Source organism: Aotus nancymaae, unplaced genomic scaffold (genome assembly GCF_030222135.1).
Source record: "Aotus nancymaae isolate 86718 unplaced genomic scaffold, 86718_ANA_hifiasm-v0.15.2.pri h1tg000077l, whole genome shotgun sequence".
Lineage (NCBI taxonomy): Eukaryota > Metazoa > Chordata > Mammalia > Primates > Aotidae > Aotus > Aotus nancymaae.
The window spans coordinates 10,860,861-10,875,963 of NW_026988492.1; the positions used below are offsets into that span (position 1 = coordinate 10,860,861).

At 42.0% G+C, this 15,103-nt stretch overlaps 1 protein-coding gene across 3 annotated transcripts in view; it reads right to left on the reverse strand.

Moving 5' to 3' along the window:
- KIAA1217 (KIAA1217 ortholog) overlaps window positions 1–15,103 on the reverse strand; it is an 807,714-nt gene that overhangs the window by 450,658 nt on the left and 341,953 nt on the right. The gene's annotated exons all lie outside the window — the stretch shown is intronic.

Genomic DNA, 15,103 nt, shown 5'->3' on the forward strand with positions numbered 1-15,103 from the left:
ATAAAGATCATCCCAGCTGCAGCATGAAGGAGGTTTGCACAAGAGGCTACTGGGTGACCAAACAGAAGGAGGAGTGCAGATAAGAGGTGGTGGCACTCTGGACCAGGCTAGTACCACTGAAGTCCGCAGAAAAGGAGAACACACATGGATTCAAGAGAGAATGAGAGTGATCAGTCGTGGGGGATCAGCACTGGAGGGAAGTGACGAAGAGGGAGATTAAGGATAATGTCTAAGTTTTAGCACAAACAATTGAGGACCATGATCATCTTTAAGGAGTTAGGAACCCAGAAAGAGAAGCAGGCATGGATGTGGAGGTTGATCTGAGTTTAGATTAGTTTAGTTTCATTTTGTTTTCGAGACAGAATCTTACTCTGTCACCCAGACTGGAGTACAGTGGTGCAATCACAGCTCACTGCAGCCTTGAACTCCTGGTCTCAAGCGAGCTTCCTGCCTCCACCTCTCAAGTAGCTGGAGCTACAGGTGCATACCACCATGCTCATGCCTAGCTAATTAATTTTTTTTTTTTTTTTGTAGAGACAGGGTCTCATTATGTTGCCCAGATGGGTCTCAAACTCTTGACCTCAAGCAGTCCCACCACCTTGGTCTCCCAAAGTGCTGGAATAATTATTGGCATGAACTACCATGCCAGGTGCAAGTTCAGTTTTGGACATTCTAATCAAAACTGGATGCCTCTAAAGTATAACAGTTACATAGGTCAGTCTGGAGTTCAGAAGAGGGGCCAATGTGAGAAGTAAATTTGAGAGTCATGGCATATATGGCAGTTGAGATCATAGGAGTGATAGAGTTTGTCCAGGGAGAACTTGTAGAAAAAGAAGAGAGAGTGGCCTGGGCCCATGACTCAAGGAATGGCATCGTGGAAAGGTTGAGTAGAGAAGAAAGAACTTGAGTCTGAGAAAATAAAGCCAGTATAGGGGGAGGAAGGCTGGAGATGGTGGTTTCTGGAAATTAAGGGAAGAAGGTATGTTCCGTGGGGCAGGGTGTCACAGTATTGAATGCAGTAAGCTATGGACTATCAAGTCCTTATGAAGGTATAGAGGTCATTAAAACCATTAAAAAGATTCTTAGTTCAGGGCCAAGTGCAGTGGCTCACACATGTAATCCCAGCACTTTGGGAGGCTGAGGTGAGAGGATGGCAGCAGTCTAGGAGTTTGAGACCAGCCTGGGCAACACAGTGAGACCTTGACTTTATAAAAAAAATAACTGGGCATGGTGACACATGCCTGTACTCCCAGCTACTTGGGAGGCTGAGGTGGGAGGATGACTTGAGCCTGGGAAGTTGAGGCTGCAGTGAGCCGAGATCATGCTACTGCATTCCAGCTTTGGCAACAGAGGGAGACCTTGTCTTAAAAAAAGTCCTAGCTCATATTTCATTTTGGGGTGCCTCTACATCTGATTAATTTTAACACACACACACATATATATACACAAACGTATATACATGTAATATACATACACAGTAAAACTCACTTTGTCCTATAGAGTTCTACGGATTCTGACAAATACAAAGAGTTGGATATCTACTATCACAGTCATGATACGAAACAGTTCCATCACCCCCACAGTTTACCATGCTATCCCATAGTAGTTCAGTCTTCTGTCCCCACTTCTGAAAACCAATGATTCGTTTTCCATTCCTAGGTTTTTTTTTCCCCCATAATGTCATAAATGAAATCATATGGTATATAATAGTCTTTTTTTTTTTTTTTGAGACGGAGTTTCGCTCTTGTTACCCAGGCTGGAGTGCAATGGCGCAATCTCGGCTCAATGCAACCTCCGCCTCCTGGGTTCAGGCAATTCTCCTGCCTCAGCCTCCTGAGTAGCTGGGATTACAGGCACGCACCACCGTGCCCAGCTAATTTTTTTGTATTTTTAGTAGAGACAGGGTTTCACCATGTTGACCAGGATGGTCTCGATCTCTTGACCTCGTGATCCACCCGCCTCGGCCTCCCAAAGTGCTGGGATTACAGGCGTGAGCCACCGCGCCCGGCCTTATAATAGTCTTTTAAGCCAGGTTTCTGCCACTTAGCAAGATACATTTAAGAATCATTCAAGCTATCACGAGTCAACAGTTCATTCCTTTCTATTGTCGAGTAGTATTCTATGGTGTAAACAGACTGTAATTGTGTGCCCATTTATAGCTTGAGGGACAGGTTAGTTATTTTCAGTTTTTGTTGATTACAAATAGAGCTGTTAGAAACATTTGCATGCAGGTTTTGTCTGAACATTAGGCTATTTCTCTCAGCAGTGGGATTGCTCGGTTATAAGGCATGGCTATGTTTAGCTTTATAATCCTTAGTATCTTGAAAATGATAGTAGTTTGGTGAGGCGGTAGGGTCAAAACAGGAATGGAGAGGGTTAAGAAGAAAGAGGGAAGTGAGGAGGTATATACAGTCAGTGAAAGCAATGCTTTAATTTCAGCTGATATGGAGAATTTCAGCTGACACAGGGAAGCAGGGATGTGGTTGGAGGTGGCATGAGGTTTCGGGAGGGAAGGGCTGTCAGAGATAAAAGATACTTGAGCATGTTTAATGATGAAGGGAAGGAGGAAGCAGACAGAGAGGTTGAAGATAAGGGAAAGAGAAGGACACAGGGAGGAAGGAGATAGTGAGGTTTCTGGTAGGGTGGGAGGAACTGGCTTTTGATAAAAAGGTAGCTCTTCCATGTTAATGAGAGGGCACAAATGCAGTGAGCCTTTCCAAGCCCTAGTCTACCTTCCTATGATCTCTTAGCGGATGGCAGAAGACAAGTTCAGCCCTTTCAAACTAACTGCCTGCAAACACTCTTGGCCCCAAACAGACTGTCTCATGATGACACCATGTTCACACTGTTATTTAAGAGCCAGTGGACGTTTGGAGTTTTGAGGGTGTCAGTAGAGTGACTTTGCCTGCCCGGCAGTGGTGAAGCATTTGCTAAGGAAAAACAGCAAAGCTCCAAGTTCAGCGGATTGTTACAATTTATCCTCAGAGGTATGTTTTATCCTAGTTTCTACAAAAACCCTCTTATGATATCACAATTGGATCCCAATATCACAGTTAGCACCCAGATCACCAGGACCTGGGTAGGTACAGGACGTGGGGACAAGTGGCATGGTCACGAAAGTTCCCTCACTGTGTACAGTTTGGCAATTTGTTAACTTTCTTGATAACATAAACACATTTCCTTGCTAGAGATCTTGACATTGACCCCCTATAATTAGAAGCAGTGGGGACTTTTCCTCTGACTCATTAATGAGTAAAACAGGCTAGAATTTTTCTCCCTATATTCCATCTCTTAAAAAGAAAATGGTATCCACCATAATGCCAGAATAAGCAAAACAGCAGTTGTATTAGCCAAAATGATGAGGATGCCAGTCAGTGGGTACATTTTAAGACCTTCAGGGAAATACCTGAAATGACTTCAGCTGATCACTCAGATTCCGTAAAACCTCATTTTGTTACGTAGGAGAGCAATTTGTGAGGCAGGACTGATAATAACACAGTCAGTTGCTGGATATCAGATTTAACACCTTAAAAACTCATAAGAACCCATAAATGTTTTGTGGAACAGTTCTTTTCAGAAGTACTTATTGCGGTAATCTCATCTTAATAGATCTGAAAATGCTACAGGTTTTAAGTCAGAAAACATACTTTCTTATTTTTGGAAAAGGCTTTGAGACCCTCATAAGTGTAATATAGTCGGGGAAGAACTTTGCAGATGGTGAGCTGGGCTGTGAATCCAGACATAATCTACAAAGGTGACTAGTGTTGCAATAACATTGGCTATTGCTTTTCTTTCTCAGGCACAATGTTATTTATTGGAAGGCTGCCATAGTATACATAAGATTGCTGTCCTTTTGAGAAATTCCTTCTAGACTACTTAGCACCATTGATACCAGAGTTAAGATTGTGAAGTTGTTGCTTGATTTCGACTCATTTGCAGACTTTTACAGAGAAGTTGGTCTATGCTGGGGAATGGGGATCCACTGTGGATTAAAGATCGTTTCTCTTCTTCAAAATGCTCACAGTCCCTCCCCACAAATGCTCTTTGAGAAAAACTGGAAAGCAGAGATTATAATCCACTGTGATTTGTGTCCTTGGGAGCACAGAAAGGAAAGATTAGCTCTGTTTGGAAAGTCTAGAGAAGGCGTGTTTAAGAAAGCTTTGGCTGGGTTCAATGGCTCATGCCTATAATCTCAGCACTTTGGGAGCCTGAGGTGGGAGGACTGCTTGAGACTAGGAGTTTGAGACCAGTCTGGGTAATATGGCAAGACCCTATCTATTAAAAAAAAAAAAATTAAGCAGGATATGGGGGTGCTTGTCTGTAGCCCAAGCTACTGGGGAGGCTGAGGCAGAAGGATTCTGTGAATCCAGGAGTTCAAGGCTGCAGTGAGCCATGATCATGCCACTGCACTCCAGCCTGGGCAACAGAGTGAGACCCTGTCTCAAAAGAAAAAAAAATAAAAAGAAAGCAAGCTTCTGTGACTACTAAATTCCAGCAAATGACCAAGATCTCCCAGATTTAGAAGGCAAAGGAGAGCAAGACAATTAGAGTGGTTAAGATGTGTTAAAACACAGAGCCTGGGGGACACCGGTTTGGGAATGTTCCTTGAGCCTGGGCAGAGGAGAGCCACATGTCTCCAGGCATCTCTGACTTCCCAAAGTCATTAGATTCTTCTGCATGGAAAAAAAAATCATTCTCTACCTAACCCTTAGAGTTTACCGTATGTAATAGAGTTGTAAGACCACTGTGAGATGTGGAATGGGAATGGCCCAGCAAGCCCAGAGAAAGGACGACTTCATTTGGGCTTTCTTATCTGCAAGGGTTGGTCCATTAACTTGGTTTGGGAAGCTGGTAGACGCCCTGCTCTATTTACTTTTCATCATGGGAAGCCCTGGGAGGCCGAAACAGCTCCGATCTGGCATAAAGAGAAAATCCATGACATGCTCTTACTAAATCCATGACACATTCTTTCTAACACTGCTGCAGGCAGGAAGCATACACATTCCCTAACTCTTTGACTGGAATATGTTAATGTGAAAAGAGTGCTGAAGTCTGTCACTGTGAGCAAGAAGACTGCCATGATGGAATAAGCCCCACGTCACATTGCAGTCATATGCTTTGCTTCATGGCCTAGACTGTACACATGGCCTTCGCAAATGGCATTGAATGGATGTTCAGGATCAGGGATTCTGTCTGCACACATAGAATAAAGTGAGGCTAACGATGAGGGTTGAGTCTGTGGCCTTTTGCCATTCATTTATTTATCAGTTCACTGAAGCATTTATTATGTTGGCCAAGCACTATGTGAGCAGAGAAAAAACCTGGGACAAAAGATAGGAGAACCACAATAATAAACCCTAAAGTATTTGGGCCTTTCCAGTTAAGAATTTTTAAAAGTACATAAAATTTATCATTAAAATAATTTCTTAGTAAACCAGTGACACCATAAATACAGTTGCAGAAGAAAGCTTAAATTATGTCAGGCAGTTTTCATGAACTCTCACTTCAGAAGCACCTTCAGAAGAACGCAAAGACAATACATTAAAAACAGATCATTCTTAAAGATGTGTCAAAGTAGTTTCTAAAAAAAAAAAAAATTGCCATTAGGCCAGGATTTAACTTGATCCTAGTTAACGTAAATCTTTCCAAGTAATAAAACTACTGTCTTAAAATTTATTCTGAGTCCAACTAAATCACACTGATTTTTTTCTTCCATTCTAAGTCATAGTTGGGTTAGAGATTTTCCTACTAAGCAGCTTTCATTTAAGGATTAGTAGACTTGCTGAATTTGGATACCATAAATTCATACATGAGTCTTCTGCCCAGAGCCTTACTGGACAATGGGAGAATCAGGATGACCTAAGGCCATGCCAGCTGCAGGACTGTTACAACCTCCCTGTACCAGCTGGAAATCTGTGTTACTTAATCAAATGAGCATCACAGTTCCCCCAGAACAAATGGAACAAACGGAAGAAATGGAAGAAACAGGCAGGCAGCGGTGGAACTGCTGGGTCAAGGTTACCCCATGAGTCCCTCACAGGAAACCAGGAGCAAAGATCAGACTGTATCTTTTTTTTTTTTTTTTTTTTGAGATGGAGTCTTGCTCTGTTGCCTAGGCGGGAGTGCAGTGGTGCCATCTCAGCTCACTGCAACCTCCACCTCCCGAGTTCAAGTGATTCTCCTGCCTCAGCCTCCCGAGTAGCTGGGACTATAGGCATGTGCCACCACACCTGGTTAATTTCACATTTTTAGTAGTGATGGGGTTTCTGTATGTTGATTGGGCTGGTCTCAAACTCCCAACCTCAGGTGATCTGCCCGCTTCAGTCTCCCAAAGTGCTGGGATTTCAGGCGTGAGCCACCGTGCCCGGCCCAGACTGTGTCTATTTTAATGGTTATAATGATTTCCCTCCCACTCCTTGTGATAAGAAACTTCTCTTTTTATTGCTAATTTTGATGTGTTCAAGCTTGAGATGGCATTTCTCCATCATTCTCTCTTCTTTCCTTCATTAACATTTGGCAAATCTATTACATTTGAAAAAGCATACTCTCCATTAAACAGCCAAGTTATGACATTTATGGAACATTAGCCAGAAAATATGAAACTAAAACTTTCTTCCAAGTTCACTTAGACTGCACCCTTGATAAGATTCAGAATTCTTACAATAATAACAACAACAAAATCAACCTGGAAGAATTCCTTATTTAAAGTCTTATACACATGGAAACTTTCAAAGGGGATGTAAGAGGCCAACAATCATTCACATGTCTTTGTGGACATTAAAATATTCTGGCTAATGTCAATCTGATAATGAATGCGTGCCTGTACTCTCAAACATGAGGGAGGCTACTCCAGTTTGAAATATTGTCAAAAGCAAAAGGAATGCTTCATCTGCTCAACTGCCGGAGGCAGAGCTGACCCTAGATAAAAGTCTCCCTTTGTTGAGGTTCCTTTTCAAAGTCACTTCCACCCTATTTTTAGTAATCTCCTTTTAAAATCTTCCCCTATTTACAATCAAAACCAGGCACCATGTCACATAGAATCTCACCTGCTCATGCGTGGTGCTCCAATTTCTAAATAGGAGACTGAGGGGCATCAGCCAGGGGTTTGTGTGGGGGTGACGATGGGTGTATAGTGAGGCAAGGAGGAACAGTCAGGAGATATGTCTTAAAGTGACTAACAAACACATTTTTTGTTTTTTGAAACAGGGTCTCGCTCTGTTGCCCAGACCGGAGTGCAGTGGCATAATCTTGGCTCACCACAGCCTCAACCTCCTGAGCTTGAGTGATCTTCCCACCTCAGCCTCCCAAGTAGCTTAGACAACAGGCACATGCAATCACGCCCAGCTAATTTTTGTATTGATTGTAGAGATGCGATTTTGCCATGTTGTGTAGGCTGATCTCAAACTCCTAGGCTCAAGTGATCTGCCTGCCTTGGACTCCCAACGTGCTGGAACTATAAGTGTGAGCTACCATGCCTCCCAGCCAGCAAACACTTTCTTTCTTTAAACTGAAATTGTATGTATATATCTGTGGAATGGGGTGAAGAGGCTGATGGAGATTCATGGTCCAGGGTGCTAAAGACTTTCCAGGCTCCTCCTGGGCACCACGATTAACAGAGAAGCAGGGCAGACACAGTGCCCACAATGGGGTCCATTGTTGGTGGCCGTGGCTAGACGTCTTACCCTATCAATAGGACTTTTGACTTGCACTGAAGACCAGAAGGCAAGACAAACAGTCTTGACTGGGTTTCACGTCTCCCAAACAATTCTCAATTTATTCATTTCACCAGGTCATCCCTAATGAATTGAGTGGAATGATTCAGAGGACTGCCAAGTTGGTCTATCATTTCAGTGACCCTTTTTTCTCCCCTCAAATGTTATCAGTTTATGAGATTCCAAAGTCTGAGAACCACTGAACTGTCATCATCTATATCTTGCTTAAAAGTAAACTCTGCCATTTACATCTTTGCAATACACGCTGTCAGAGGAGATAGTAGTAAAAATAGTCCTACCTATTTTGGTGAGAAGCTTGTCGGCAGTGAATCTGAGTCAGATGCGGCAAAGGAAGGCAGAGGGGCTTTGCTTGCACGCCTCTCTCCATTACTTTTTGCTCCTTACCTAGTCTGACACCTTGGATCACTTCCTCCCTTTGGAAATGTTCCCTCAGTTCATTGCCATAGCACCACAGCAGCCTGATTTTCCTCCTTTTCTCTGCATGGCTTTTTGGGGCTTCCCATGTAGGGTCTATTTCCCTTGCCAGTCTCTTTTAAAAAAAAAAAGCTATTCTTTAGGTTTCTGTACTCAGTCTTCTTCTCTTTTTCATTAAATACTCTCCCTGCAAATCTCATTCATTTTCGTGGCTCTCATTACTATCTATATACCCACTACTTACTTGGCTTAAATGAGATAATACATAAAAAGCACTTCCTGTCAGGCACATAGGAAGGGCACATTATCTAATTCAACAAGTATTTCTTGCGTGCTTATATGTACCAGGCACCAGTCTGGCTACCAGGATATAGATGTAAACAAAATTCATAAAAATCCCTGCCCACATAGAGCTTACATTCTAATAGGTGGAATATCATGAACAATATAAGTGAAAGTAAGTAAAATAAATATATAGTAGGTTAGATAATGCAACCTGTGCTATGTCAAAATATAACACAGAGAAGGTAGAGAGGAAGAGCTTGGGTAGAAAGCATTTTTCATTTATAATTGGGTGGCCAGGAGAGTCTTACTGCAAAGACGACATTTTGAGCAAAGAACTTGAAGGATATGGGGAGTGAAATGTGCAGGTATCTGGAGAAACAGTGTTACAGACTGGAGAAAGAGCAAGTGCAAAGACCTCAACAGCTCTCTATAACATTATCTTAGCTCTTAGGTTTCTCTCCTGAAGTCTAGCTCCTCATTAGACATCTTCAGATGTTCCAGGACGCCTGAAATGCAACAGGCCGTCAAATGAACTGATCATTTACCTGCTTCACCTGCTATTCCCTGATGGTCCCTGGCTTGGTCAATTGCATCATCATGCACACATTCATTACACAAGGCAGAAATCCGGGAGGCACCCTCAATTCCTCCTCTCCTCTAACTAGTTAATTGCAAGTTCTTAATGTAATAATTTTAGATTTTCATTTTGCTTTCAATTTCACTCAATCCCTTCACCTATTAGGTCACCATAATCCAATTAACATTCAATGGAATATTTAGAGATGTGTGTCAAAGTACTCCAAAATGTAAAGTGCTATTTCTCTATTGCAAAGAAGTACCAGATAAGAATGTGGAGATTAATTCTTTGCCAGGATATATGTATGCGTATCTATGTAGACCCACAGGTTACCCTAAACCTTAAGCCACAAGGCTAGCCAGCAATTATTGAGCACTTCCTCTTATTTAATTGCATTTTTTGTGAAACCAATACTTTTACCAAGAGATGAAATAAATTGCTGGAGGTTATGCAAATAGTGAGCAGTAGGGTCTGGATTTGAACTCGATGACACCCATGCACCAGCAATGTCCTCTGGGCCATGGTGCCCACATTGACCAAGAACCCACTATTAGAAAGAGACACCATGATAGTCATCTGTGACACCAAGGACAGCAGCAGCAGAGTGTCCCCGAGAAGGCCCCTTAGCTCCTCCTTGTTTCCCATCCTTCTCCTCTAAAAAAAACTTGATTTCGGTACCTCACATGTGCCTCAAATTCATATAAGATGAAAAATTACAAAAAGGCAGCAAAGGTGCCAAATAGCAAACACTTTAAAAATGTTGATGCCCAAAGGATATGAACAACCACTTCTCAAAAAAAGACATATATGCTGCAAGAAACATATGAAAACGTGCTCAACATCACTGATCAATGCAAATCAGAACAACAATGAGATACCATCTCACACCAGTCTAAATGGCCATTATTAAAAAGTCAAGAAACAACAGATGCTGGCGAGGTTGCAGAGAAATAGGAGTGCTTTTACACTGTGGGTGGGAATATAAATTAGTTCAACCATTGTGGAAGACAGTGTAGCAATTGCCCAAAGATTTAGAAATGGAATACCATTTGACCCAGCAATCCCGTTACTGGGTGTATACCCAGAGAAATATAAATCATCGTATTATAAAGATACATGCACACATATGTTCATTGCAGCACTATTCACAATAGCGAAGATGTAGAATCAACCCAAATACCCATCAGTGATAGACTAGATAAAGAAAATGTGGTCCATATACATTATGGAACACTATGCAGCCATAAAAAGGAAGAAGAGCATGTCCTTTGCAGGGACATGGATGAAGGTGGAAGCCATTATTCTCAGCAAACTAACACAGGAAGAGAAAACCACACACTTCATGCTCTTACTTATGAGTAGAAGCTGAATATGAGAACACGTGAACACAGGGAGAGGAACATTATATGCTGGGGCCTGTCGGGGTGGGAGGTGGGGGGAGAGCATTAGTGAAAACAGCTAGTAGGTGCTGGGCTTAATACCTAGGTGACGGGTTGATGGGTGCAGCAAACCACCATGGCACGTGTTTACCTATGTAACAAACCTGCACATCCTGCACATGTACCCTGGAATATTAAAAAATAAAATAAAATAAAAAATAAAAAAAGGAAGAAAAACAAATGATGTCCAAAGAGAATGAGAATGTAGGCCCAGCTGGCATCCTGGGGAAGAGGCACAATGAATTCCTCTGGGGTGAAGTTACCTGCAGCCATCAGTCATTTCTAACCAGAGGCTGAATTAACAGAGGGGACAGAGCACTATTGCCTTGAGCAGCAGAAAGCTGCTTTTTGTCTTCCTTTACAATCTCCAGCAACGTGAATGCCACATCGAGTCCCATCTGAACTGGCTAGCAGATCTGCCAATATTACGCTTCAGCCGACTTGATCCTGTGGGGTCAAAGAAGCACTTCTGGGGCCAGGTGGGCAAGGTTGCAGCTTCTACAAGAAGTGACACTAGTATTAACTAGCTTCCAACTCATTGTAAAAACCTGCCTTAGTTTTCATGCTCTGTCCTTTTAGACCAAACTTGTCCAACCCTCAGTCCACAGGCTATATGTGGCCCAGGATGGCTCTGAATGCAGCCCAACACAGATTCATAAATTTTCTTCAAACATTATGAGATTCTTTTGCTGTTTTTCTGTCCCCCCCATCAGCTATCATTAGTGTTAGTGTATTTCATGTCTGGCCCAAGACAATTCTTTTCCCGTGTGGCCCAGGGAAGCCAAAAGATTGGACACTTTTGTTTTAGACTGTGGAGACCATTTTAGGGGCCCAGGTTAAAAGCAAGGCAGGAAGCTGAAAGCAGCCAATGTAACAGGAAGAGGAAGGAATGAGTAGGAAGAGGCTCCATCAGGAGACGAACGGCCGGCGTGAGTCAGGCTCTCTTGGGATCCCAGCAGGTGCTATCCCAGGGTCAGGTCAAATGTCCATGCCCACCTCTCTCATCCAGCATTCACTCATATCCCCCACAGAGAAAAACAGAAATTCTGCCTTGGTAGCCCAGTGCAGCTCTCCCATCGGGTGTCCTGATGAGACATTCCTGCAGGCTTGACATTAGCGTAGCTGTTTAAGACATCTCTATTCACAAAATCAGTCTTGGCTTCCTGGCATAGTTTCTTCAGCCTTTATAAATAGCAAGTAAACAATCAGAAGAAATGATTTGGGGCACCAAATATCCTACTGGAGGCTTATTTGTTTGTACCCTTGTCTCTCTGTAAATTGAAACCATGGTGTAAAAATCACAGCACTGTCAAACATGCAGGCGAAAAGATTTTCAGCTCATCTACAACACAGCCCTTCCACCAGACTCTCAAATAAATCAGCTTCATTTTCAGCTACAATGTAAAACCCTCAGAAATATGTAGAAAGCTTCACAACAGGTTTGCATGACATGCTAACTCACATCATTCATTCCCCTAAACATTGTCATATTGATACAAAACCGTAATAAACTCGGTAATTCCTGCCCTACTTGTTTAACAATAATTTTGATAAGTGTTAAGATAGTTAATCATTGTGCTTTCAATGTGAAAAAAACACTTGCTAAACTATTAATATTGTACAAGTAGAATGCTTGAAAGAACAAGCTATTTCTTAAAGACACTTTACATACCCAAATGCATATGTTAAGTTGATGTCCTGTTTAGAAATAATTTTTATTTACACATTAAGTCAAATATACTTATTAGCATAATTTAAATCACTGTGCAAAGTTGGAAGAAATTAAAATGTTGCTTCTTTTAGAGTCTTAAAATGGAGACAGACTTTTCTTCCTATTATGGTTAATTAGTGAGGCTTTATTGTAATAATAAACCACAGGGGAAGTTTCTAGTTTCATGGGTGGTTGATGCTGATTCTAATCAGGATTGGTGACCTAATGGCTGAGAAAAGATTGGCTGTTTCCGGAAGGATCCATTAATGACTTAAGAAAACAGATGTGCCACTGAACAATGCTAGTTATGCCAAGGACAGAGTGTCCCTTTTTCTTGTTCCATCCTCTTAAATAAAACCAAGGACAAACACTGACCCGGGAATGCCGTGTAAACAACCAAACAGCTTACAGTCGGTATTGTCAGTCTTTGAAAGGGCCTGCTCAGCCAGCAGCCATCTCTGATAGAAGGGACCTGATTGCATCCCCCACCATGCTAAGATGTCACCATATCCAACACAACTATGAGAAACCTTAAACAGAAACGAGAAAGGAAAGGAAGGTCTTGGAAATCTGGGTGTTTTAATGAGGGATCCTTTGGTTGTAAGAACTCACTAATGCCGATTTAAACAGAACAAGGATTTGAAGGATGTGGGCGCATTGCCCAAAGGACACAGGTAGGAAGAACAGAAGGGCCACAGAAGGCCTGTCAGTCTTTCATTTGTCTCTGTTTCTCTCATCTGTTTCTCTGTGTCTCTTTATTTCTCCCTGTAAGCCATCTTTCTCTGATTATGCACTGGGCCAGTCTTGGATGTGCCAGGATATTGTGGTTTAAGGGCCAACAACAACTCCTAGTGTCTCTCAGATCCAATTCTAAATTTTCAGAAGAAACTGTTACACCAGTATTTCAATTCGGTCGTGCACGGCCTTGGGGATGCAAATTTTGCTACAGTGCCATGTCTGTGAGTGACAGGGATACAGACGTGTGCTTTGCCATCCTCTCAAAAATTATCACAACCATCATCGGGGTGGCCCTCCCTTTTGCAAATGAGCCATTTTCTGGGAACAGAAAATGTTGCATTATGGAATGGGTAATGTCTTATGCAAGATCAGGAAGCATGTTTCAGAATTTCAAAGAAATGGGACTATCAGATACCTTACTTGTGTTTAAATTGGACCATCATATTTCCTTTTTATGGCAATACAATACCATTCACGGGTGGATGGCATTATCCCATTTATTTTCTAAGGGAAATGGAGACTTTCGTTCTGCTTATAGAAAGACAGTGTACCAGGAGAGTTTACTGGCATGGACAGAAAGTACCTAACCCTAACTCTGGCGTTCAGAATTGGCTCATGGCCCTATCATAGCTTCATATGGCCCTCCATGGGGGCATAGGTGACCACTGTTCTTTCATTCCCCTGATACTGAGCCTCTACTGTAAACCTCAGTTACACATCAAAGAATATCTCCACTGCTCTCTATTTCAGTGTTTGTTTTCTTTATTCATGCCTCTTTCATAGTTGTCTTTTCCCATAACACCTGCACATTGTGGATACTTGATGAAGCTTTTTGTGAATCAATCTAGTAATGGAGGGGTGAAGTGCGTTAACACAGGTCTCCCGTGTGCTCCACATGCAAGAATAGCCTGAAATGCCGCAGCACCGATCACTATCTCATGAAACAAGAATGCTGCCAAAAGAAATTTAGAAATCGGTGAGCCGTGGCGCCCCTTCATTGTATAAGAGAAGTTCAGAGAGATGAATGGTCACACAGTTGCTTGAAGGAATGCCAAGATTTGGGCCCAGGTATTTTCCCACACATCAGCATTGCTGGTGAACACACAATGGGATAATAATTTTCACTCAAGAGAAAAGAGTGCCATATAAAGCTAATGGATTTGGCCTTTGCTGGGAAGAAATCCTAGAAAGCTGCCTGTCTACGTTGGGGATATAAAGTGAAAACAACTCGCCTCTCAGTCGCATGTCCCTCCTCCAGGTGCCTGACCCCTCAGGGTACCAGGGCACTGCTCCACAGGGGCTTTACACTCTGTAATCCTGGCCAGTCCTCCAAATCCCAAGGCCCAGTTCAATCCAAATCCCAAGGCCCAGTTCAAATCCTTGGGTGAAATCCCTCCCTGAATAATGATTCTTCTCTTAACTTCTATAGTACTTCACACCTGACTCTCCTTTAAATAGTGTTTTTGTTACTAGTTTTAAAATAGAAGTTTTACAGACAACTTACAGAATGGGAGAAAAATTTTGCAATCTACCCATCTGACAGAGGTCTAATATCCAGCATCTATAAGTAACTTAAATAAATTTACAAGAAAAAAACAACCCCATTAAAAAGTGGACAAAGGACAGGAACAGACATTTCTCAAAAGAAGACATAACATGTAGCAAACAAAGATATGAAAAAAGCTCATCATCACTGCTCATTAGAGAAATGCAAATCAAAACCACAGTGAGATACCATCTCACACCAGTTAGAATGGCTATTACTAAAAAGTCGAGAAACAAGAGATGCTGGCGAGGTTGTGGAGAAAAAGGAACACTTTTACTACTGTTGGTGGGAGTATAAATTAGTTCAAACATTTTGGAAGATGATATGACAATTCCTCAAAGCCCTAAGAGGCAGAAATATTATTTAATCGAGCAATTCCATTACTAGTTATATATCTAGAGGAATATAGATAATTCTTTCACAAAGATACATGCATGTTTATGTTCATTGCTGCACCATTCACAACAGCAAAGACATGAAATCAACCCAAATGCTCATCAGTGATAGACTGGATAAAGAAAATATGGTATGTATACACCATAGAATACTATGTAGCCATAAAAAGGAATGATATCATGTCCTTTACAAGGACACAGATGGAGCTCCAGAAGCTACTATCCTCAGCAAACTAACACAGGAACAAAAAATAAAATACCACAA